This window comes from Sorex araneus, chromosome X, assembly GCF_027595985.1.
Source record: "Sorex araneus isolate mSorAra2 chromosome X, mSorAra2.pri, whole genome shotgun sequence".
Classification (NCBI taxonomy): domain Eukaryota; kingdom Metazoa; phylum Chordata; class Mammalia; order Eulipotyphla; family Soricidae; genus Sorex; species Sorex araneus.
The window spans coordinates 191546304-191573523 of NC_073313.1; the positions used below are offsets into that span (position 1 = coordinate 191546304).

At 40.8% G+C, this 27220-nt stretch overlaps 1 protein-coding gene across 4 annotated transcripts in view; it reads right to left on the reverse strand.

Moving 5' to 3' along the window:
* Positions 1–27220, reverse strand: part of ACVR1 (activin A receptor type 1) — a 139102-nt gene that overhangs the window by 72545 nt on the left and 39337 nt on the right. The window contains exons 2-3 of one of the 4 annotated variants that reach the window (XM_055123057.1): positions 25120–25286; positions 8937–9051 (exon numbers count right to left, since the gene is read on the reverse strand). The exons of 1 other annotated variant lie outside the window; for it this stretch is intronic. The gene's annotated coding sequence lies outside the window, so the exon portion shown is untranslated. Of the gene's footprint in view, positions 1–8724; positions 8916–8936; positions 9052–25119; positions 25287–27220 lie in introns of those variants that run through there. 2 more of the 4 variants (XM_055123056.1, XM_055123058.1) reach the window with 2 other exon arrangements.

The following is a 27220-nucleotide window of genomic DNA, read 5'->3' on the forward strand; positions in this document are numbered from 1 at the left end:
ACCAGTCTGGTAACCCAAATATCAATGGGAGTGGTCCCCATATCCTCTGAATAATGCTTGAAGAGCCCACGTTGACGCCCCCCCCAAAAAAGGGGGGGAAAGAAGATATGATCCTTCCATTGTCCTTTACAATTCTACCAGCCAACCTGATTCAGCAGGACACCAGGTAGGCCTGGTGCCATAAATTAAAGCTTAGTGCCAAATGCCAGAAATCAGAAGCATACAGACAGGGCCCCAAAGATGGCAGAGAGGCTGAAATACTTGCTTTGCAAGCATGCGACCATGAACACATTTCCTGGTACTTCCATATACACTAAGTCAATCCTGGCAGCTCTGCAGCTTGCGTCTGGCAGTTCTGCTGTCTGGGATCCCCAGTGCCACGGGCAACTTCCAGATTTCCAGCTACACACTGCAGCCCTGTGTGAGCAAGGTAATGATGAAGGACACCACTAAAGGGTATGATACACAGCAAGCAAGGACACAAGCACCACAATGAGAGAAGTATAACCCTACATCCAGATACTGTCGGGCATCAAGATCAAGTGTGCAATCACCACAACATAATGTGCAATCCCCGGTGACCCAAAGCACAAGAACCGCAAGCAAGCATGTGCCCAATCCCCTGCTGCTGCAACAATATTAAGAGGGAAAGAACAGGGCAGGGAAGTATCTATAAGAATCTGTGACTGTATATTCAAATCAAAAAGACCGTCCTAAGACTGCGAAGGAGGACATGATGTAGACACAATCTCAAAGCAAAGACAGATGCCAGGGAAACAGCTCTGGAAACTCAGTATGCTACAAATTCTCCTGCCATACCTGCTTGCCCTAAGGAGCAGGGCACCTGCCTGGAAGGATCTATTGCTCTCCTTGAGGGAGTTGATAAGACGGTAAAGACAAGCATTTACCCCAGCGGTCATGAACTAGGGTTACAGCTCTGGCTGGAAACACAGAACCAACTAAGAGTCAAAGGGTGCCCGTGGTGTGTGGGGGACCCACGGGCACTGTCTCTGCAGATACACAACAATGCTCCCGCTGCAGTTTTATGAGGAAGATGCCTGGTACCTGAGAAACAAGGGCAAATGGTGCCAGGTTTCTTCCTGCACCCCAAAGATATGTCAGGCCCTAAAAATGTCATGCCTCACATTCCAGAGAAATGTGGTGTTGGCAAAAAATCTCCAAACTGACTGGAGTATAAAGTGTTACAACTAAGATTAATTAATAATAATTAAAAAAAAACTATAACCGTAACTCATCAGGCCACTGACAGCTGAAGTCCCTTCCACACCCCATACACTTTCTGAATTTTATGTTGAATAGTTTCAGTCTTAAATTTTATTTTAAGTGACCAGTAAAACTGTTATTCTCTCCCCACTCCCCAAAATACAACACATAAAACAACCTTCTAAGAATTTTCTTTTAACTTCTTAATACTTTTATTTCTTAAAAATAGCTCAATTTTGGCTGGAGAAATAACTCAAAAGGTGGAGCACATGCTTAGCAGGCCTGGACTCTATCCCCAAGCACCACCAGAAGCAAGCCCTGATTTGTTTTGGGTGGACCCAAAATCAACAAAAAGTTCACTGTCACTGTATCACTGTCATCCCATTGATCATCGATCTGCTCGAGCGGGCCCAGTCACATCTCCATTCGTCCCAGCCTGAGATTTTAGCAGCCTCTATTAACTCGTCCTTCCCAATGGTGACACATTAAAGACTCTTCAGGGTCAGGGGAATGAGACCTACCATTGTTACTGTTTTGGGCATATGAATACTCCACGTGGAGCTTGCCAGGCTCTCCCGACTTATGAAAATAGATGCAAAAATTCCTCAAACACTACCAAACCTAACCCCGAAGCACATAAAGGCTTATACACCATGGCTATAGGGTTTTATTACAGGAATGAAGGGTTGGTTCAGAACAAGTAAGTATATACATGTAAGATATCACATTAAAAGAAAAGTCATATGGTCAACAAAAAGTTAAGTACCTAAATTGCAGGTATATTATATTGGATTTTAAGTATGTACATAAAAAATTCATTAGTGGGTCAGAGCAATATTACAGTGGGTAGAGTGTTTGCCTTCATGTGACCAAACAGGACTCGATCCGCAGCACTCCAGTGATCCCTGAAGCTTTGCAAGGAGTGATTCCTGAGCAAAAAAACCAGAAGCAAGTCCTGAGCACTGATGGGCATGGCCCCCAAACAAAAAAGAAACTGTTTCATTAACTATTGTATTTTAGGAAATATATTTTTTGTGTTGAAATTATGATGACAGTCTCGGTAGGAGTAAAGCAAACTCAAACTTTTCTCTTGCAGAATATTTTTACAACTTTTGCCTTTGTTTTGAAACCATAGTCAGCCATACCTGAAGGCTGCCTCTGACAAGGCACCAGGGGCCTGGGGGTCTCTCCCACAGGGAACCATGTGGTGCTGGGGACAGAACTTGCATGCAGAGCATGTGCTCCAGCCCTTTGAACCTGACCCCAGGAGTTTTTTGACACTACCCGGGGATCTATTTAAATAAATAAATAAGTAATAAAAAGGTGAAAACAATACTGTTTTAAAAAAAGGAAGTTAGAAGCAATGAGCAATCTGGAGCAAGAGGTATCTCTCAAGTCCAGGTGGTAATAGGCCACTTTCCACTATGGAAAAGAAGCCACTAGAATGCAACTGGCAAAATCCAGGTAGTGGGGAAAATATCAGGGTGGGATGGCCAGGTTTTTTTCCACGAATAAATGGTAAAGAAGACAAAGTACTGGAGAAAGAAATTGACATTTAAGAGATTCAGAGACTTGGGGGTTGGAGTGATAGCACATCGGGTAGGGCATTTGCCTTGCAAGTGGCCGACCTGGGTTAGATTCCCAGCATCCCATATGGTCCCCTGAGCACCACCAGGAGTAATTCCTGAGTGCAGAGCCAGGAGTAACCCATGAGCATCACTGGGTATGACCCAAAAAAAAAAACAAAGGCACAGACTAAAATACAAAGAGGAAGTAACTACACTGCTGATCATGTATGTTTGCAAAAACAGGTATGTCCACATCTACATATATAATATATATTACATATCATATTATATATGTAATATAGATTCACTGTCACTGTTACCACTGTCATCCCGTTGCTCATTGATTTGCTCAAGCGGGCACCAGTAATGTCTCCATGTGAAACTTGTTGTTACTGTTTTTGGCATATCAAATATGCCACAGATAGCTTGCCAGACTGACGTGCGGGCGGGATACTCTTGGTAGCTTGCCAGTCTCTCCAAGAGGGACAGAGGAATCGAACCCGCATCAGCGGCATGCAAGGCAAACGCCCTACCTGCTGTGCTATCACACAGTGATATAGATTACAATATATTTTACATTATATATGTATGTGTGTATATATGTATGTGTGTGCATATATACATATATATATATATATATAAACTCGAGTTACCCAAAAATGGATGGAGTGATCCTGCTGCGAATACACAGGCAAAGAGATCAATGAAGCTATGTGGAAATTCCAGAAATAGACAAAAAAATCTATGGGGATTTACAGTATGAAAGAACCAAAATAAAAGCTAAAGTTACAGTACTTTAGCTTATAATGGGTGAGGTGCTTCCTTGCACACACAGCTGACTCACATTCAATCTCCAACACCCCTTGAGGTCCTTGAGTCTGCCACAAGTGATCCCTGAGTGCAGAGCAAAAAGTAAGCCCTGGGCACCACTGGGTGTAGCCTCCCTTCCCCCCAAAAAAATACCTGGGTAGGGGGGTGGGAAGGGAGGGAACCAAGAAACAAAAATAATCAAAGCATAATATCTGGAACTCTTCAGTACAGTAGGAATGGCCAGGCAACCACATGGCAACAACTGCTCATTCTCCCTAAAATCGCTTCACTTCCTGAGTGTGTGCTGTGGAGCCGGGAGTCACTTGCGGTCCCAGCCTCCCTTGCAGCTAGCTGTGTTCAGGTGACTTACTTCCACCAACAGAACAAAAGGGATGCGTGCGTATGTGCAGCTTCTGATCATGTGGATTCATCCTTTGCCCTCAGCAGAGAGAAGACTAGATATGATAGCAATGCAGTTAGGACCATGCAGATAACCACTGAGGCAACTGTTGGGGCTCCAGAACAAAGGCAAACTGAGCAGCTGAATCACTTGCAAGGCTATTTTGCTCACCTCGTGTTCCCACACTGGGCCTGTTAAGGGAGTGGAAGAAAACAATTAATGTCATTTTGATTTTTTTAACCCTGGCATATTTTGGTCGCTTGTTCACAGCAACCCAATTTTATTGTGATCAGTAGAGCATCTAGAAAAAAATCAAGTTAAATTTATGCTTAACACTCTAGATGGGTCAAAGACCTAAACAAACAAAAAGAACCATAGGATACTACAAGCCGTCATGAGATAGGTTTTTGAAAGTACAAAAATAAAAGGTCTTGTAATCAATGAAAAACACTGATGCCTCATATAGCTTGATTAGATATTGACCTCCATAAATCTATGTATACATCTTTTATTAACTATCTCTAGCACTAGAATAAAATCTCTATGGAGTAAGAATGAGGATCCATCTTATTCTTTCTTTTGGCCTCCTAAAGATGGTTCAGCGTATCTGAAGGCCACCCTGAGGGATACTCAAGTAACCGGACAGCCAGTTTACTGCCAGTTTACCCAAGAATATGATACTGCTCGGGCTCTTTGGTGCCAGGGGCCACACCTGGTGACCCTGGTGCTCAAAGACTCCAGGGCTACACACTGTGTGGTGCTCGGGCTAACACAGTGTTCAGGATCAAACTGGGTTTCACATACATCCCAGGCACCTGTGCTATCTCTACCGCCTTCTGTTTCCTTTATTACTCTTACAGCCTGCTTGCCAGAAGAAAAGGTCTAATACAAAAGAGATAATCGACAAATATTTATTAAATGAACACATTGGTAGCACCGTAGCACTGTCGTCCCGTTATTCATCGATTTGCTCGAGCAGGCACCAGTAACGTCTCCATTGTGAGACTTGTTGTTACTGTTTTTGGCAAATCGAATACACCATCGGGAGCTTGCCAGGCTCTGCTGTGCAGACGGGATACTCTTGGTAGCTTGCCGGGTTCTCCGAGAGGGACAGAGGAATCGAACCCCAGTCGGGTGCATGCAAGGCAAACGCCCTACCTGCTGTGCAATTGCTTCAGTCTAAACACATTGGTAAACCAATTAAATAATTATTCATTAAATATAAATTAAATAACTTCCCAGAAAATTAATCACTGTGATAAATGGGAAAGGGGAGGGTATCCTGAATACCCTATATCACAAGGTAAAAGGAGGGAACTAAATTTGTTGATGTATTAATAGTTCCTTATGAAATGGTAATTTAACAATAAGTAAACCAATGGTAGGAATGTGGCTTAGAAGTAAAGTGCATGCCTTGCCCACAAGATGCCCTGAGTTTAATTCCCACTACCACATTTTTTAAAGAAGAAATTTTTTAAACTTTTTAAAAAAGAAATCAACATATAGGAAAATAGGCAAAAGATAAAAATATTGAAGAATAGGAAATACAAATGCCCTTTATACTTATGAAAAGATGTTCCATGTCAATCAAAATTAGAAAAATGAAAACTTAAGTCACATCAAACTGTCATTTTTCACCTCTTCATTTGGCAAAGGAAAAAAGAAATCCTATCAGTTTGGCAATCTGTGATTGGCAGGTACATGAGAAAGCAACGATCTTCTCCTCCGCTGCCGAAACCTACAACTTGAACAGAGCAACTTGGTGATATATTTATACCCAAATCAGAATGTACATAATGTTTAACCCCGCAACTGCATCACTACAAATGGATCCCACACATACACCCGAACCTGTTTAATAATATATATGAGGCTATTCCTTACTGCCTCACTCATGATAAAACTGGGAAACTACCTACTTGGCCATCAATACAGCACTGACAAAATAATTTACACTGAAATAAGGCATCCAGTTGGAAGGAATACAAGTTAATACAGCAGAACTTATAAAAATATCATTTCAGTGAATAAAATGGGCTGGAGAAACAGTACATCAGGCAAGGCACTTGCCAGAAGTAAAAGTAAGGAATAAGAACCAGGAATGAGCCCTGAGCATAGCTGGGTATAGCCCCAAAACAAAAACAAATCCACGCCTAAAAGGTACAAGGTAGTAGAATTTGTTATCATTTGTGTAAACAAGTGCACTCATCTTGGTTGTGTGCTGGTACACCACACAAGCCATGAAGTCTCCAAAAAGACACACACACTGTTCACAGTGATGGCCTCTAAGGAGAGTACTCCCTAGAGGACAAGGAGAACAGAAGAAGGAGGGGGACTTGCTTTTAACTCCATACTTTTGGGGGTACCATTTTCATCTTGTGCACATCAATTATATGCCTTTCTGAAACAGAATTTTTATAAAGTAACAAACACACAAATAATCACTCTCAAACCCAGATATCTGAAAACGTCCCTGGACATTTTTATAACCACAATAAGAAACTACTAAGCCATTTTAAGCCTGTTTCATAACTAAGAACAACAAAGTTAGCAATTAACAAAACCATCATCTCCTGCTGCTCCTTTGCACTCTCAAATAAATATATGTGCAAAATACAATCAGTCCTTTAATTCCATCTGTTATTCACTACTTCCTCTTTTAACTGATTCAAGCTTCTGCCACTATAAACAGGAATGAAAGTGTCTCAAAATACTCCAAGGATGGAGGCCAGAACTAACAGCTATGCTAACATATTAACAAGGCCTAGAACTAAAGAAGTTTCTTTCCGGCCTGCAAAAAAAAATCTAAAAAACTGACTTAACGGACATTTCAGCAACAATCAAGAGCTCTGTATCAGCTGTCTTAGAAAATAAATTCACCTCCTTATTGACCAGAAGTTCAAGGTCAACGGTCACAGCTTTGTTTTTCCTTAATGGAGTTCTCAGGGTCCCCAAACCCAACCTTTTTCAAATTACACACCCCTCATTTGAGGAATGATTATTATTATGTGACATCCAAATAAAAAGGAACATTATGCACTTATTAGTCTAAGATTCTGCTAAATAAGAAAAATTCTGCTTAAAAAAAAAGTTCCATAATATAAGAAGGAGGAAAAACAATTTTGTGAAACATGCTACCATGTTCCAGCAATGTTGAAACATAATGAAGAGACATATTTTGTGTATATACGTAAAGGTGTATGTTTCTAATTATTAGCCAAGGAAGAGAGAGGAGGGAAGGCCCTGTCTTTGAGGTGGACTCCCAAGCAGTGCTCTGGGGGATCCAGGGCCTCTTCCCAGTGATTCTGAGTCAACAGGGATTCAGGGTAGAGCCCAAATATCTAGCATTACTCAGGCCCTGTGGTGCTCAGGGAACTTTCCGGGTCATACCTGACAATCCTGGGGTGAGGTGAGGGATCAGTTGTGCTGGGGATTAAACTGAGGTCAATGCATTCAAAGAAAGCATGTTAAACCAGGTACTATCTCTCTCACTCCAGGAGAAAAGTTAAACAAATTAAAAATAAATAAATAAGCCAATCAATTACTTTCCTTTAACAAACAAAGCACTGAGCAGTTACTAAAGACCTTCCTCCCAAAGAACTAATCCTAAGAGGACTGCATAGACCAATCCTGGCAGGTGTTAATGGAGCAACTTGCCTCCGTCTCTACAGCAAAGTCCCAGGGCCTACCTGAGTCATGTACTTAACCCAAAAAATGGTAATGCCTACCATTATTCAGCAATCCAGACCTCCCCGTCACAGAAACACTCTACAGACTATCCTAAAACACGTATTTGCATTATCCCAACAGCTTAACACAACCTTAACAGCTTTTCATTCTATAGCCAGACTTCCATACAATGATTTCAAATTTAATCATAGGGTACATATTATGAATATGTAGCTCAAGGAAAGGTCTGAGTCTAGAGACAGTAAAAAGAACAGTGGTTGTTGGGGCTGGAGCAATAGCACAGCGGGTAGGGCGTTTGCCTTGCACTCGGCCAACCCAGGTTCGATTCCCAGAATTCCATATGGTCCCCTGAGCACCGCCATGGGTAATTCCTGAGTGCAGAGCCAGGAGTAACCCCTGTGCATTGCTGGGTGTGACCCAAAAAGCAAAATAAATAAATAAATAAAAAGACCAGTGGTTGGTTGTCAAGTTGGGGGTGTAGCTGTGTAAAGAAAAAGAGGTGTTGGACACTGTCGAGTGAGATAAACCAATGGAACATAAAGGATATTAAGGTCATTGAAACTTTCTGTGTGATAGTTTGATGATACACACTGGCCCCAACCCACAAATATACAACACCTAGAGTGAAGCTGCAGTCAACTACAGACCTTGGCTATAGGTCTAGAAAGTTCTATATAGATCTGCCATGTGTCTAGGTAGGTCCATTCACTGTAATAAATGCACCTCACTGGTGAGGACTGTAATAGTGAAAGAGGACTCCTTATGTGTACAACTTTTTGTAATTTGTGCCTATCTTAGCTGTGAACCTAAAGCTGCTCTAAAGGGGGAAAAGAAAATACACTGGCTCTATATAATGAAAAAGGGTAACAGAAGCTTTTTATTTGTAGGCAACATGGATAATATTTGAACACCTTGGTTAGAGTTATACAACTGCAGCCCATACTGCCTCCACACAACTCCCATCCCCACATCCCCAAGGGGGGAAAAAAAACAACAACAAAACAAAACAGGGAGGGAAAAAAAAAAACCTACCTTCAAGGCAATGTAAGAACTATTAGGCTGGGTCCCAACTTTCTTATATTAAATTCAGGTAAACCAACAGAATCATCACTGCAGCCTAAAGTTACCAAGCAGATCTGATCTCTGCCACAAAGCATTAAAAGAGGAGATTTGTTGAACTGGCTCTACTGTGGGCTCTGGCAAGGCAGCTCTGAGCGTTCCTGGGTAAAAGCTGACTCAGCTACCTTAGAGCTGGCTCCTGGGCATAGCTTCCCGAAGTCCTTCAGGCAGTGTGCTTCTCCTTCAAACAGTGAGTTCTCCAACAGCTCTCACTACGGCAATGCTCACAAGTGGACGAGGCTGCAGAGGGGAAAAAAGAAAGAAAACCAGCTAAGCAGAAAAAAAGCTGCAGTGCGAATGCGCTGGTTACAGGAAGTGAATGCTGGACAAGCCTTTCCATTGGGACCACGGAAAGAAAGCCCACTTAAAACAGACGCAAGGAAGGGAAGGGTGGGAAAAACACTGATAGGCCACATGTTGAGGTCATAGGTCTACACTGGCCTTTAAAGATTTTTCTTACACTCAAAGCCAGTAAGATTTGAAGTTGGTAAGCTTCAAATTCAAGTTTCTTAGAGTCTAGCCCATTCTAAAGCAAACAAAAGATAGTGACATTGCACGTAGCAATTATTATGTGTTGCTTAAAAAAAAAAAAAAAAAAAAACGCTTGGGGTTGGACTGACAACACAGCGGGTAGGGTGTTTGCCTTACAAGCAACCCACCCAGATTCGATTCCCAGCATCCCATATAATCCCCTGAGCACCGCCAGGAATGATTCCTGAGTGCAAAGCCAGGAGTAACTCCTGAGCATCTCCGGGTGTGACCCAAAGAGAAAAACAAAACAAAACAAAACAAAACAAAAGGCTAAATTCAAGCAGTCCATGAAGTATAAAATTCTCTCTTTGAACACCAAGCCACTCATGGAGATACCACAGGTCCCAAAGTAACCACTTTCTTGTTTATTCACCCAGAAATAATCTGGTTTGGGTCCATTCTCACTGACCATTGCCAGTCCTAGTGAGATTGAGTTCAAAGGCTCGGAAAACAATAGCGGGGAGGTCTATGCTGCAGGAAGGGAAGGGGCTCCAGAAAACTAACAAAAAAAAAAAAAAACCACCCAGAGCTCCCTTTTCCTTCAGGAAGATTTTAAAAACATCAACATTTGCCAAAGGAAGAGGAAATTTTTATTAAAACCAAACTTTCCCACTGAAACAGTTAAGTAACACACAAAACATAGAAGAATGTATTCCTTCTGCAAAATAGCACTTTTTTTTTTTAACCTCAAAGAACATTTCACCAAGAAAACACTGATGTAAATAAATGGGAGTCAAAAACAACCCCGGCATTCCTAAAAAATTATTCGGAAGGAAAACCTTATCAACTTTGAAATTCAAGGGGTATGTTTGGCAAATAACATCAAAACTTCTCTAGCTTCAGCTTACACTGAAACTCACAATTTGAAAAGAAAATTTAGAAATGGAAAAAGGCACACAAAATACACACACATGCGTAAAGGTCAACCACAAATCTGACATTTTCAGCCATCATTTAATAAAGTTAGAGGGTATAAAAATCTATTCTCAATGTGGGCATCCATAAAAACAAACTCATCAGCTAAACAGCATCTACAAGACTTGAGTTTCAGAACAAACTGTTGAAATCCTGGTATTTTCCAAATGCTAGGGCCAGGGAAATTTGGCAGATTCACACTCAAGTTGCTTTTTCCTCTGCCAAAGAGTAACAACATTTAGGAGGGGTAATGCTAAGCCACCCTGCCCAGAAGCAACCGTGCCTGTAAATTACATCTACCGTTTGGGTATTTAGATTAGCAAGAAAATTCAGATTACCCAGAAAGTACACTTTCTTTGGGAAATACATACATTTCTGATTCTCTCCTTAAAATCAGGGACTGACTTTCTTTTTTAATTTACAAAGGTGCTTTTACTTTACTTCCAACTTCCCAGCCCTACCATGCAAGGAATTCCTTGAAAACCATGTCCAAGTACTCCTGCCACTGTTCAACCCTCTCTAATCAATCACAGACTTTCTGAGCTGTTTATTCACTCTTTATCCTGATTCTTCCAACATTAATTTTTTTAAATTATTCAACCTGACGTTGCTTAGACCTGGACTGATCTCAAAATAAATTGAAAACTAGACAAGAACCACGCATTATTGGAGATAGTACAGGAGGGAAAGCACTTGCCACAGATGCAGGTACTCTGACCATGACTCTCGTTTGATCTCAGGCATCCCACAAGGAGCGCTGAGCCGCAACACAAATGACACCTGAGGACAGAGTAAGCCCTGAACAAGAATGCCTCACCCTTTCTTTTCTCATATCTAGCACACTATCTAAAGGTATTGGATAAAAATCAAGTCTCCAAATCAGATATAATTTTATTATTTATATGAGATTCAGCAGGCTCTCGAGTAATGCACAGATTGAATGAGGTCAGAACTGCAGTTCACTGCAAGGAAGAGCAGGCTAGTGAGATGGAAACTAACATGCATGCCAATACTGAACTCCCCAAATACTCCAGTCAGAGCCTGTCTCCCCACAAATGCCCATCAGGCCAATAAGTAAGCTTGGCATATTTTAAAAGGCAGTGTTCAGAACCCCCAAGCATAGATTAAAAAGACAATAATAAAAAAAAAAGAACGCATTAAAATAGGTACCATAAAATAAGTACTGCTATAGCAAGTCCCAGCAACTTATCACAAAACCTGCCCTAAAGTTTTTCTAAAATCTTACTCAACTCTTTTGTTCAGCTATGGAGGTTTAATTATTGGCAGCCAATCATACCATGTGAATCATTAAGCGAGCCAAACCCTGACAATAACACAATTTTTAAAAAATCTGCCCCCCTTAGTATTGGTCTAACATAATAATACACTTTTCTTAAATTCAATTTTAAGAAGCGTGCATACTTTCTTAAGAGTTATTATAATAAGATGGGACCCGAGTAACAAGAAGCATAAAAGGGGCTTTAAAAAAAAAAAAATCAAACAAGCACTTAGCAGTCAACACAGCAGCCAAGCAGTGGGAAAAAAAAAAAGGGTCAGTGCAAGATTTCCCCACTGTCTCACTGGCTTCTTGACATAGTCATTTCCAAGTTCAGAACATCTTTGTTCTCTCAAGACACCATTTCATAGCTCCCCGTCTAGCTACCCAGCCACAAACCCAAATTAACCATGGTGTATTCTAAATTACTGTTAACTCAGACCGCTTAAAGAAGTAGTTCGTGGTAACAAAAACATGAACTTGAAAATCGTCAAATCCAGTTTTGCAAACTACTGAATGCAATCTTACACAAATCATTTTACCTCTGGGTTTCAGCTGCCTACCCCTTAAGTGAGGTAAATACCTCCCACCTCTGAGTGTGACTAATGATGCCAGCTATCATTTAGCAAACCCTTTGTTCTAGAACTGTGCTAACCATGTACTTATATTATCTATTTAATCCTAATAGCAAAAAATTGGAAAGGCATTATTATTCCCATTTCAAAGATCAAAAATATAATAATAAACATTAGGGTAGTCATTTCTCTAAGAAGTGGCAAAATCACAAATCAATTAAGTTTTGTGGACTCCAAAAATCCGGGTCCTCAACTCCCAGTAAATTAAACTGCTTCTTGACTATTTGTAAGCACTGAAACTAAAGGCTCAGAGTAGATATTCATAGTTCACTTTCCTGATTTCTACCTCTTTAAATAATTGAAGTGCCAAAACATCATGGTAGCAACAGCATAAAGCGCCCCAAATCCTGACAGTAACACAAATCATCTGCCTGATATTATAAATGTTGTCGTGTTCTGTCTCTAAAAAAATAAAAATATTGTTTCAACCAAGCATATAAATGGCAAAGCTCCTGGAGAATAATTTCCTTCAGATACGTGAATATGTGGAAAAGATAGGTAAACTCTGTAGTAATTCTGGAGAAAGGCAATGAGAGTATCAAACAGTCCCCAGGAGTTTCAGTCTTTCAGAGAAAAATGAGAAGGTCGCCTGTGCTAGGGTATTGACACTCAGGGACACTGTGGAGCCAAAGAACAGAGCAAACCACATTAAGTTGAGAAAAGCCAAACCCCAGCTGAATCAGGAACATGAGAGTAGCATGGACTCCCTTCTCCAGCTATTTCCAATCTACTAGCCCTTTTGAACATTTGGGATTTGGGGGGTGAGAAATGGAAATTACCAGGAATTTTTCCTGAATTCCCCCAAATTATAAGCTATTCTTAAGAACTTCCAAACATGTTTTCCTCCTATGGATGTATAAAAAAATCATGAAATAAGAAATAAACTTGATAGCATTTACAAAGAACTTTAACCTGTAACAAATATTCAAATGCTGCAAAATGTCGGTAACATTATTGGATCGTGTGCCAATAATGGGCCAACTCCAGCCCACAGTCTGTTTTAGTAAATAAAAGTTTTACTGGAACACAGCCCCACTTGTTCATTTTACATATCGTCTATGGCTGCTTTCACACTAAAACAGCAGAGCTGATAGCTGTGGCCAAGTCCATATGGCCTGCAAAGTCTAAAATATTTACTATCTGGCCCTTATGAGAAAAAGTGTACTGACCTCTGCAATAACCTGTACACCAATCAATAAGGAAGGTAACAGCATTACAAAGCCTTACAGTGAATTTTGCCAACTCAAAAGCTTATTTGCTTCAGAAACTTTTATCTTAGAATCCCACTCACAGGATTTGTATACGACATGTTATGCATATAAACTTATATTTATTTTATTTGCAAGAGTGACTCATGAGTAGCAGAAGGCAGGGCCACGAACACACATTCATAACATAGCAACAGCAAGAAGCAATCATGACCAATTTTGTCCTGCAGGCTCCGAGTCTGCCCTGACTCTAGGATATGGCCAACAGTCTTCAACCAACTCGGGTGAACTTTTCCTTCCTTGCTTTCAAAGCTTGATTTCGGTAGATTCCTGTGTCTGCCAAATATCTTTGTGTTATTTTCCTTCTCACAAGAAAATTGTAATATATTTTCCCGTTTACCTGATTTCATCCAGAATTTAGAAAAAATAAAAAGTTTTCCGAAGAATCATGGATGCCGGATTCTCTCCAAGTGTGTTTAATAATGAGTGATCACTCTCAGCGGAAGGCTAATGAATGGAGAAAGGGGAATTGGAACAATTCTTCCATGTAGGAGAAAAACAAAGACTCCAGGGTGTTTGAAAGAAAAGATGAAGGCCTGTCTCTTCTCTCTAGAGAACAGTCAAAGAACAGAAAGGACGAAGATTTAATGCTTCTGCGGCAGCCAACAGATGTAAGGCCCAAATATCAAAGTACCTTCTTCTTTCAGAATTTACATTGCAATTTGTCTAAGAGGAGAAACTTTCAGTGGACACTATGACTGGAGTGAGCATAATTAAGTCCCACACTACATTTCTGAAGATAATCTACTTAGAATTTAGAATCTCAAATGCTCTCATCTGGAGTGGTCTGGTGACCCACCAAAATCCCATTTGGAGTTTTTATCTGCCAAAGACTTATTTATTTGTGCCAGAAATATAAAGCACAAGGATGAAATCCAAGGGAACAAAGGCTGCAGTAGCACCAGGAGAGTTTCCAGGCTTGAGTTAGAGTCGAGTCTTGGGTTGAATCCCAGCCTGCCAATCACTAGACATGTGACCTCAGCCAACTGTCCGAGCAACCTCCCCACAGGCAAAATGAACATTGAAATTTCTTTGCAGGGTTGCCATGTGTGACATACACAACATACAGTAGGTGCTAATAAACAGCTCTTATTATAAACTCAATATTTAAGGAACAGCTGTCAGAAGAGGAGACAGTGATGAAGACAGAATAATAAGGGTTGCATTATTAGGTTGAATCATATAAAATTACTGAAACTTGACCGTTTTGACTCATAAAATTAGCAAGTTTTAAATAAATATTATCAAAGGTTCTACAGGGAATCCTAAAAGGAGAGAACATGAAAGACTAATAGTCCATACTCATTTCCTCACTGTTGGCAGCTTAGAAGAAATCCAGACACCAGATGGGAAAGCTACGGACTAAAATAGAAAACCCCTTAGTCAACTCCTCACTAGATAGAAGGTGTGACTCCAGGGAAGAGAAAATTCTGCAACAGACAGACAGACAGAGATGAAGAAACACACCCACACCTCCCTCCTAGGTAACCTGTGTAACTCATTCTCCCTCTCCTCTCCTCCAGTCCAGCCCTCTCCTTTTCTTTCCTGACTTCCCTCCCTCAGCAAAGGCCCAATGGCATCACTTGTTAACCAGTTTGGGAAGGAAACAGATGCAGCATTTCTGGTCAACTGATATTACAGATTGCATAGCGGGTCTTTCAGCAAGTCTTACAGATTGTAGCTTGATAAAGAAATCTAATCAAAGAAAATGAAAACATTTGTTTGAAAAAATATATGCACTTCCCTATTCATTTCAGCATTTTTTACAATAGTCAGATTTTATAAAAACAGTACAACTGCCCACTGATAAACTAATGTGTGAATGTATATGTGGTATAAGTATAAATATAAGTATTATTGCAGTGCATTTAATATATATTTATGCATATGTGTACAGTACTGTATTGCTTAGCAATGGGATACACTCAGAACTGCTCTCCTGAGTGATTCTGTTGTATGCAAGGAAGTGCAATACATAAAAATTCACAGGGATGCCATCCACTACACAGCTACGTTATATGGTACAGTCTATTGGGCATACGCATCATAGCTTATGGGTACAGGCATCATCATATGTGTGGTCTGTGACTGACCAAAACGTTAAGAAATACATATACATGATACACTTCTCAGTCCCCTACACACACACACACACACACACCCTTAATGTTTTTTGGTAGTATGGGTTAATCTTGAGTTTTATGCTAAATGAAATAAGAGAGAGAGAGAGAGAGAGAGAGAGAGAGAGAGAGAGAGAGAGAGAGAGAAATCTTCTGTGATTTCACTATCTGGATTCTATAAAACAAATCCACTACTAGGCTAAAATCACAGAGACAAAAAACTTTGATATATAACAAACAGAAGTTTGAAGAAAGAACAAAACTGGTGAAAGGATCAATTGGTACGAGCTTTAAGTTACAAAGTATGTTACAATAAGTTATAAATATTTAAATTATAAATATGTTAAAATGAGTATTTAAGGAGCCAGAGCAATAGTACTGTGGATAGGACACTTGCTTTGGATGCAGTTTACCCAGATTGTATTCCCAGCATCCCATATGGCTGACCAGCCCGACCAGGAGTGATCCCTGAGTGTGGAGGGAAGAGTGAACCCAGAGCAGTTGGGTGTGGCAATATGTTGCAATCAATATGTTGCAAATGTGAAAGTTGCTAAGATGTTAGACTTACTGTGATAATCACAATATATCCAATTGAGTCATTATATCATACAACTTAAAGCTATGCACCAATTATACTTCAATATAGATAAGTATAAAAAAATCAATGAATATTATATTATCCCTCTCTTAATTTTCTATATTCACTTCATACCCGAGGTATTAGTTTTTCAAATCCAGTTAGTCAACACCCAGTTAATAGATCTGTCAAATCAGCTCTTGGATGAGATATGAATTTGAATACAAGTAGATCTTTTTTTTTTTTAACTCCTGGCTCTGCACTCAGGAATTACTCCTGGCAGTGCTCGGGGGACCATATGGGATGCTGGGAATCGAACCCGGGGTTGGCCACGTGCAAGGCAAACACCCTACTTTGCTATCACTCCATCCCCAGAAGAAGATCTTTTGACCTATACCTAATTCTTAAAAAGGTTCTCTATAAGGAAGGACAATATCTTGAGTAGAGAGTGGCGGAATTGTCCTTTCTTCCATTCCAGCCCACGATTTTGAACAAGAGTCCAGCCTCACTGGTAATTAGCTCGGCTTTCTCGGGCTGTCTGGCCCAGCCCTCACGTATGTAGCTCCATTCCTGTGGCACATCAGCACTCCACAGTACCATGAGACATCCATGTTTTCTCTGTCCTCTCACAGCAATGTGGTAATCCTTGATGATTACCCTCACACATAATACTATGGAGGCTTTCATCAGCTGATGATCTCAAAGCACTTTTACAAGAGTTCACAGGGATGCCACCCACCTGGGCAAGAACTAGATTTTCTAGTTTTCTAATGGGGTGTCTGGCATTTTGTTTTTTCTTAGCTTGACTCTGGGGTTTCTGTGTCTGTTTACCCTCCTAGACAGATAATTAGCAGAGCTTCAATGGGGAACCTCTTGAAAGCAGTTCTGTATACCCAACACTTCGCTGTCACCTTCAATGTCTGCTCTAGAATCATGCCAGAATTATTTAAATATTTGCATAATGAATGGAGCTTAAAATTACAAACTGAAAGCATTCACATTTCCACCCCATAAACTTGGTAATGAATACTTCTTTATCAACACATAGCCACTTTCTACCAAGACTTAAATCCAAAGGGGTGTAAAAGTGCTCATTTATTCACTCTTAACAAGGTTAAGCTTTTTGAAAGCATTATCTTCTGAAATTTTCAGAAACAGTGAAGGAAGTGGCAACCAAAAAAAGGGAGGGTTATCAAAATAAAGAAACAGAACTGATACTTTTAAATGACTTTCTGCCAATGTTCTCTGTATCTGTCAGTTATCAACCCAAATATAATCGTCACTATAATATGCAACATAATTATGATTCAACAAGAACAAACTGAATAAAAGGCATGCAACATTTTTTTTTCAAATTGTTCAGTTTCATGTATTGTTTGCCTACAGGCTTATAGGCCTTTTCAAGGCGAGGTAGGAAGCCTCTTGTCTCTGCAGAGGACACAGTAACAAACGAAAAGACCCAGTAAAATAAAATGTAAAGGAAAAATGAATGTTTTAGATGTGTTTGTTTTCTTGTTGCTGTCATAGTGTATGGGGTCTGTGTGTGTATACGACACATCCATAATTATGTCAGTCAAGCTGTGCATTCTATAAAAAGTAATTGCCAATCCTGTATTAAGTTATCTGAAAAACTACTGTATTTTATTATATACTTGTCACAGGTTTTATACTTTTATTCTTCTTGCAAAAAAAATAGTTCAACCATATGCAAAGGGTAACTGTTATGTGAAGCTACATATTCAATTTATATCACATAAATTGTACTGGAATTACTTTTAAGAAAATAGTGCAGGGGCCGGAGAGATAGGATAGTGGGTAAGGTGTTTGCTTTGCATGCAGCCAATCTGGTTGGATCCCCAGCACCCCAGAGCCTGCTGGGAGAGATCCCCAAGCAGAGAGCCAGGAGTAAGTCCTAAGCACAGCCAGGTGTGGCCCCAAAACCAAAACTAAGAATAATAAATTAAAAAAAAACAGGGTGCAATGATATTATGTGTTGGTGACAATAATGTAGTGAAATATGGTAACCTGCAATTCTCTTAAAAAGAAATGGAATCTTACTGTCCTTTAGATCATAATTAGGGTAGCTTCCATTTTATACCAGATAATCAACAACAATGACTGATGAACAGTGAGATTAATCTGAAATACGGTTAAAGTCAGAATTCCAGTAACTTTGGGTTTATCCCTGATTGAACAGCTTGACCCTTCTCCAAACTATTGTCTTGATAAGATGACTGCAGGGAATACAAATGCAGCAAACTGTGAACTCACTGACTAGAAACACCCCCCACACCACAGCAATAGAACCCTGGAAGGTAAGTTACCCTCACTAACATGCAGTGCTTTTCTCTCCACGAATGGAGGTTCATGGTCCAAGTCCCTGAGTAACTTAATGACTTTAAATTTCCTCCACCTCAAAGATTCTACTTAGTCATTTAACTACTGTTAGCAGGATTCCTCAAAAACACATGCCAATAGGAAAAGGATAACACTTGAACTGGAGACAGTTGTCCAATCACTCCTGTACTGAAATCACAGCCAACCCCCTCACTTAAAAATAAATAAATAAAAGTAGGTCAGAGAGCTAATACAGGGATTATGGGCTTGTCCTGCATGCGCCCAACCCCTGTTCAAACCACATGGGTCCCCTAAGCACCTCTGGAATGATCTCTTGGCAAGGCCAGGAGTAGCTACTGAATACTCTCTCCTCACAAAATATGCCCAAAGAAGTGGGGGGAAAAAAATAATGTGGGGCAGGGCATATAAGGAGTTCTCAAGAACAGTCTCTGAAGGGGTATGAGAATGGGCACAGATTCCCAAGACATGTTATGCAGGGGAACAAAACTGGAGTCAACACACTCACTTTCCCTGCCACTCCAAATCTCATTTTCCTTGAGTTCTCTAAGGGCAGTGGAATTGCATTTGAATCCTGATTGCCAAGGCAGAAACATGAGTTCATGTCATAAACCCCACCACTGCCTTTGTCCCACACCTTATTTTCCCAATAGCCAGACTCCCAAGATCTGTCTCTTTTGTTATCTTTAATCTTCTGCCAATGTTGCAGTCTGTGGCCACTGAGCCACCTCACCTCTGCACAACCATCAATGGCTCTCCTGATGATGAGAGAGCAGATTCCTGATTTCCCCGATCTGGCCCAAGATGTCTGCAACCTCATCCAGCCATCCCCCATAGATAACTTATCTCTAATTACACCTGATAGTTTCCAGAAGACACAATGATCTTTTGCACCTCCTGTCTCTGCTTTGGTCTATCTGAAATGCCTTTCTCCATCCAGCAGGTTCCAATGCTGAACCTCCTGAGGGAAGGAAAACTTCTCTATGCCCACAAGCTCACTGATACTCCCAATACCTGCTGCTCTTAAACTTTATGGACACAAAAGGTAGATTCCAATTTTTTTTTTTACTCTCCTGCTTAGTGAAACCAGAGCTCTAAACAAAAGGTTCCTAACATGTTGACAGATGAATGCATAAACACTGGTAATGGGCTTAAAGGAGGAGGAAGCCTGTAAAGGAAATAGGAACAATCAAAATTATAAGAGAAATCATTATGTTAATAAAAGAAAAGGCAGGCCGACCAGAATTCCTCGTTTATTGTTGTAATGTCTTTAAATTCAAAGCAAAAAAAAAAAAAGGAAAGGAAAGAAACAAACAAAAAGGAACTCCCCCAACCCTAAAATACAGAAACTAAAAAAATACTAAAGCATTTCTTATTTCACACAAATAAATAACGTGTGAACTAATGTATACACTATACCACAGCTTCTTACTGACTACAGATAAAAACAAGGAAGTGTTTCCTTATCCCAACACTTCCAAACATCATCTTCACTCAAATGCCATACAGAACCCATCAGATGACTAGGAAAAAAGAAGTGAGATGCCTCCTCTTACACGAAAAAATGCTGGGTTTTTTTCCCCCAGAAAATTATTCCCAAGACTGTCACTTAGAACAGGCCTGCAGACAATTCCCAAGCACACGGCCCCTGTCTGGCAGCCTTCCAGAGGTCTTCTGCCAAGGTGGCGGGAATGGGAGTGGAAAAAAGATGAGCTGCTCTTTCCCTCTGACAGATCTGCATCCTTAATGGTTCTTCACCACCCTACCAGCTCTTCTACCAGCCCCAGCCTTTTTACACCACACAGTGGGAAGAAAACAAACACATAAATTGCTATCTAATATAATTCAATCTAATTTATTAAGCACCAATAGGTAACAGAACGATGCAACAGCCAAAGCTGAAATTTAAAAATTAAAAAAAAAAAAAGAGGTGTGGGGGGGATGCAAGGAATAAACTTGCCTGTTATTAGCACTTGCTGGCTGGGATCATTTTAAGTTTACACATGAAACTGCTTAATGCATGAGTCATTTCAAATCATGACTATATTGATTCATTTAGTGTGCTCAAGCAAACCTGCAATGAAGATGACCTAGAAGTCTTGGGATGCAGACGATGCTCCTGCTCAAATGAAGGGGTTAGTAGATAAATTATAGAAACAGCAAGGACATTAATAAAGATGCATGGGGCAGGGGAAGCTTTATATAAAGTTGTTTTTGCGATCCAAATGGGCAGGCAAATGTGAGATTTCTGACTTTATCAGAATTAAGTTTGATTTTAGAAAACAAGCATGGTTCAGCATGTCCTTTTCTAGAGGATTCTGTAACAAAGCAAGAACAGAGGGCTCCCACTGCAGGCTTGGCCCAGGAGCTCGGCAGTTCCTCCCCTCAATCAGTTCACAGAATAACTGGAGCCAATCTTGACTTGGATTTCAGTGGGCTTGGCTTTGCAACTGCTCTTCCATACTGACAAGTCTTGTTGTGTGATGAAAACGCTGTTCCATTAAATAGTGATGACCTTTGGGGCTGGAGTGATAGCACAGAAGGTACAGCGTTTGCCTTGCACGCGGCCAACCCGGGTTCGATTCCCAGCATCACATATGGTCCCCTGAGCACCGCCAGGAGTAACTCCTGAGTGCAAAGCCAGGAGTAACCCCTGTGCATCACCAGGTGCAACCCAAAAAAAAAAAAAAAAAAGTGACGACCTTTGTATATCTGATAGATTGATTAACACTGTTATATACACCATGGATGATGGGGAAGTCTTGATGTAGGAACAAACTCAATAAAATTTATTTTACAAATTAGTATTTGAAAGCACAACTTCTTCTGTACAATTTAGACCATGAATGCATGCTATGCTGGGTCTACTAGTTACACAGATATGCTTTCATCTTCTAATTCATTTAGGCTAGGAATTGAGGGGCAATACCTGGCTGTGCTCATGGTTTATTCCTGGCTCTGTGCTCTGGAATCATTCCCAGTGGTGCTCAGGGAGGCATATATAGGGTTAGGGATTGAACTAAGATGGCCTCATGTAAGGCAAATGTCTTACATTCTGTCGTCAGCTCCTCCTTAACTCATCTTTGGAAAGACCTAAAACTTTGGAATCATCCCATTTGGGACATGAAATGTAAGTAGGACTGTTGCTTTCCAGGCCTTGAATACTTGAGCATAGTTCTCCCAGAGCCCCAGCCTTCATCTATTAAAACAGAAAGACATACATCACTTCCCTATCAGGTGAGGCAACTGGAAATCTGCACATCACTACCACGCTTAGACTGAAGACAAACAGCAGATAATTAAAATACAACAGACTCAAAGGAAGAATGTATCAAATACCTGGCAAAAATGAAGCAGAAGCAACAAAGGCAGGAAGCACTGGTGACAAGAGTCCTGCCTGGCTAGGAGCAACCGATCTGAAGTCAAGGGAAGCCTTCTTGGGATAATCCTCTTTTTTGGTTCAAAAGGTGCTTGAGGGAGGTGGTGTGAGGTGAAGCAGAAGGACAGACGTGGGTCTGCTCCAAGAAGCATGTGCTATTACCAAGACTCCATTATCTCTGACACTTAACTCTCTGGATTCCTTACTCAACTAATTTTATATGAGTAACCACAACACAGAGACGTTTTCTATACTTTTAATCTCCTCAAATGTCTTTAAACATTCTGTCTACGAATGGAATTACAGCCTCTTAATATGGGTGACTATTAATTAGAACACATCGTTTTGCACCAGGGTTCATTTTTTACAGATTAATTCTACATAATAAAACATGTCTGAATTTGATTGTGTTAGCAGTCTTTTCATCACAAGCCTCAGGATTCCACACCTGTGATTAATTTACATCAGCGCAAGTTGAAACATCAGCTTTTCGATTATTTGTGATATTGCAACTCTTAGGAACAACTTCCCTGACAATTAATACGAACAATCTATATTTACCATCAATAACCCAAATTCCCAACTGGGCCAGAATTTCTAATGTGAAATTCTTTCTTCACAGTCACTTCAAACAGCACCATTCTCACTTTATAAGTGCTCTGTCTAAGCAATAAAGAAGGAAAAATTTTAATATGCATATAATACGCTTATATCTGTGTGCATGCATACATGATTGTATAAATACATAAACTTTATGTAACAAATGTTTCTACTCCTAAAAGGCAGTTAGAGCTAAAGACAGGCAAGCTGTCAACCCCAGGTAGAGGTTGCACAACAGCCAGCAAAATTCTCTCCCTCCAACTTTCTCAGGAGCACACCAGGTGAATAAATTCATGCTCTCTAGGGGTGCTAAAGAGTGAGTGGGATACCAAAGAGATGGGACTGTTTCAGTAAGAAGACAGGATGAAGCAAGCACAACGTGAACATACAAAAATTAAATTAAATTAAAAAAACACTGACAACTGTCTGTGTTGGCCATTCATGCTATCAACAATTCTCAGAAAAGAAAAAAAATCCAACTGTGCTTCAGGTCACTAAACCTTCATCTATTTCATAAATTTCTGTCTCCCTGAGTTTGCTTTTTTGCTTTTAAATCCCAGAGGAAAATGATAATGTTCTATAAAGTTCTAGCCTGGCTTATTTTCTAAAATTGGCAGGAAGGAAAAGGCTAGCTTCTGTTAGTTCTAATTTTGAATGCATTAAATATTGGGGGAGGAAACTCTTAGAAAAATAACTTTTATTTAACATTTTGGTTGCTCCATGTACAGCATTTTTGTTGGTTCTACCAGCATTGCTGTGTAGTCAGGTTTATTTTAAGACATTCTAACATAAATTCAGCAAAGTCTAGAACTTATCATAAAGTTTGGTCTCGTCTAACACATTCCTGAGGTGTTTGTCCATTTTTTTTCCCTTTGGACATATAAAGAGTATCTTAGGTACATGTCCCAAAGATACTTTATTGTTAAGTATAATTCCGCATGAACTTACCTTGCATACACACAAGGTTTTAATTTCTACTTCAGAGTTATATCAATTTTTAAGGTCTTTGACAAAAAAAAAAAGACTCAATCAACAAGTACAGCAATTCTGCAAAAAAATGGGAAAAAAACATGAATCTCCCAGAAAGGTAAGGGCATGCTAAGATGAAGAAGTTTCCATAGCTTCCAAACACAAATATGTTCTTTCCCTAAAGGGAGATGAATACTTCCCAACCATGGTTTCTTACACATCAAATGGCAAGAATGAGGCCATCTTAGTTCAATCCCTAACTAACTGCAACTAACTGCAGCCTTTAGTGAAGGCCCTATTTTTTCATTTTTTATAAAATTAAAAGCACACTACCCCATCCCAAGTTTTCCCTAGTCCTAATTTTCTTCCTCCACTACACTATGGGCAAAACCCCAAACAAAGGCCAGGCTACAGAGTTAAAATCCAGGTCCAGCCTTTTACAACATCTAAAGTCTTAGACTCATAACTTAAAGTGCTTCATTTCCTTCATTTGCAAAATTAAAAAACAGTCGCTCCACCTCAAAAGTTATTTTAATGATTAAATGAAAGATTATAATATACACATCTGTAAAGCACTCAGAACAGAACCTAATACCTAAGAACCTTTAAAGGAGATACATAACTGTCACTGATCCTCGTATTATTAAAACTATAATCTTGACTTTGGAGATACTCATTTCCTTCCTTTCCTGAACAGTTCTTCTTAACTACTGAAAAATATAGATTCTTTGACTTATCTTCAAACTCCCTTCTTTTCTCACTCTGGAAGACATAACAGAATGCATCAGAGAGGGTGGTGCTAAATGGGCTCTTAAGTACATCAAAACTTCTTTACCTCAATGATAAATAATAAATTACTTGTAGTGCTCACAACAGACTGCAATCCAGCTGTGCCCCCACAGCAGCGCAGAAGAAGTAAAATGGTAAAATCCAGGATCCCTCAACCAATGGAGTTTATTGACAGAATAAAGAAACACCTTAAAGCCATAGAGATGGTATAGTGGTGAAGGCAACTTTTCAATCCCCAGCACCCACATGGTCCTCCATGTACTGCCAGTGAAGCTGGAGCGCTAGCATAGTGTGTAGGGTGTTTGCCTTTCATGCAGCCGACCTGGATTTGATTCCTCTGCCCCTCTCGGAGAGTCCGGCACACTACCGAGAGCATCCCGCCAGCATGGCAGAGTCTGGCAAGCTCCCCATGGCGTATTCGATATGCCAAAAACAGTAACAAGTCTCACAATGGAGACATTATTGGTGCCCACTCGAGCAAATCGATGAGCAACGGGACAACAGTGCTACAGGTACTACAGTACTGCCAGGAGTGATTCCTGAGCTCAGAGTCAGGAGTAAGCCTTGAGCATGGCAGGGTGCACCTCACTTTGCCATCTTGGGTCAGAAGAAGGCATCTGAGATTCTGTGGTCCCTGGCAACTTGTGAACTGCAAAGGAAAGGTCTATAGTGGGACCCCTGAGACCACTCACAAGTCACACAGTTTTCAAATGAATGGAAGCAGGTTGGCCTAAAATGACGGCCCAATGCCCTTCCCTCCAACTGTGCCCGGTATCTTCACTGTGTTCAAAGCCCTGCATCTCAAGAGAGTGGCCTAGATGGGTCTCCCTCCCAGCCAAGCCCTCAGCAAGTGCTTTTCTCAAAATCACTTCCCCCCGGGGTGCTGGAACTCACCTCCCCTGGCTTTGTCCACCAGGAAATGATGGGTTTTACTCAAAGAACAGGCTCCGAGAGCACACACATGGCCAGGGAGACAGCTGAAAGGGCCGGAGCCCATGTTTTGCATGTGGGAGCTCCAGATTCAATCTCGGCACAGCATGGCTGGTTCCCTGAGCAGTGAACTGGGAGGAGCGCAAAATCCAAAAACGAAAGAAAAAAGTACACAGAGAATGAATGTCACTAGCCAAGCTTTGGCCACCCTCCAACACAAAACATTTTGCTCCTAATTCTGAGCATGGAGACACAAAGATCTTTGGAGGAAAACTACAGCATCGCCTTTGTGATACATGACGGGTCTCCAGATTAAGTGGGACTATCAAACTTTCAGATTTGATAGTCACCCTCGGATCCAACGTATATAAATTACAATTCCTAATGTCACAAACTCAACCCCATGAGGACAAATTGGCTTGGTAACCACCAGCCAACTTCATTCTGTAAGTAACCATTAGGTTTTCATCAGATGTGGTTCAATTTCTGGAACAGCGAGCATTAAGGAAGGCTTACGGAGGGAAATGGGCACAAGTGGGAGGAGGAGGAGGCGAGGAGGAAGAAGAGAACAAAAGATCCGCCCCCCAAGCCAATCATTTCACACAGACTCTTGACTCGAATCCTCTGCCCCTCTTTGCAGCTGTTGTCTCCTGCAGTTGGCACAAAGCGCTGCCAGTCTGGGACCGGCTTCCAGTGAGGACAGCATTGTTTTATTGGCTACTTAGGCAGTGCACACACCATTAATGGAGTTTTTATCTCTCCATTTTCCTGTCAGTACAGAACCAGCCAGTCTGACTCTGTTATTATCATTAAGAAAGCCTTTTTCCCCCCTCCCCACACACTCTTTAATCCAAACAACATCTGGGAACTTCAGCCTCTATCATATAAAAGGGAAACAGATTTAGAGGGAAAGAAGGGTGGGGGACGGGGAGAGATATAGTTCCCGTCACACTGAACAGCCAAATTCCAACAGCCAAACTGATCCGAAGTCACCCCATCACTCTGAATGGCTGATGGCTTCAAAACAGTCAGGTACTTTCCACCACGCTGCTCCTCACCTCCACTAGATCTCTGTTATATTACAAAACAGTTAATAGTCCCATGTTGATGGAGTGCTTTAAAAAGGGGGAAAAATATATGTCAGTACTACTGTCCCAAATGGGAAGTGCAGTTGTAAAATATGTCAGGTGGCATATTTAGAAGATCCCTTTTTTTAAAAAAAAATGCATTCCTTTTTCAACAGAAAAAAATATAACCTTCATGAGACATTAGCAAGCAAACAGGTAACGAACAAACTAGTAGAAAAAAACTGGCGCCATTATACCCAGAAAATGTGCTCGGCAACAGACAGCTGTCTCCGCTGGAGTTTAAGTGTGCTTTTTGCTGAGATCATGCTCCATGAGTCATGGAATCAATACAGGAAAATGCACAGGCCCAGCCACAGGGCAGATTCATGCTGGAGGCAGGTGGAAGGCACCCAGCCCCTGTTCCTTTCCTGTGCCCAGGACACGCATCTGGGTAAATGCACCCCCGCCCTCTTCCTACCCTGCATTTGAACATGCCTAGTGGGGTACTCATCAAGGGTTCTTCCAGCACTGTTTCTGCAGACACAGCACTGAAAGTCACAGACAGATGAGCAGTCCAACGAGTGCCCCAGCCCTCCCTTACTGACCTCTAAAAGGCACCCCTAACAATCTAGACTGGAGGGGCTGGAACGATAGCACAGCGGGTAGGGCGTTTGCCCTGCACACGGCCGACCCGGGTTTGATTTCCAGCATCCCATATGGTCCCCCCGAGCACCACCGGAGTAATTCCCGAGTGCATAAGCCAAAAGTAACCCCTGTGCATAGTCGGGTCTGACCCAAAGAGCAAATAAATAAATAAATAAATAAATAAATAAAACCACTATCTAGACTGGAGACTCCCTCCAAATGCCTGTCACCTGGAAGAAGACATAATCTGAACTCAGCCTTTAGGTGAAGCTCAAGTAAGAGTACTAGTAAAGATTAGTCGCTTATTTTTAATTTCCCTTCTGGTTCCATACAGTAAAAAAATAAATAAATAA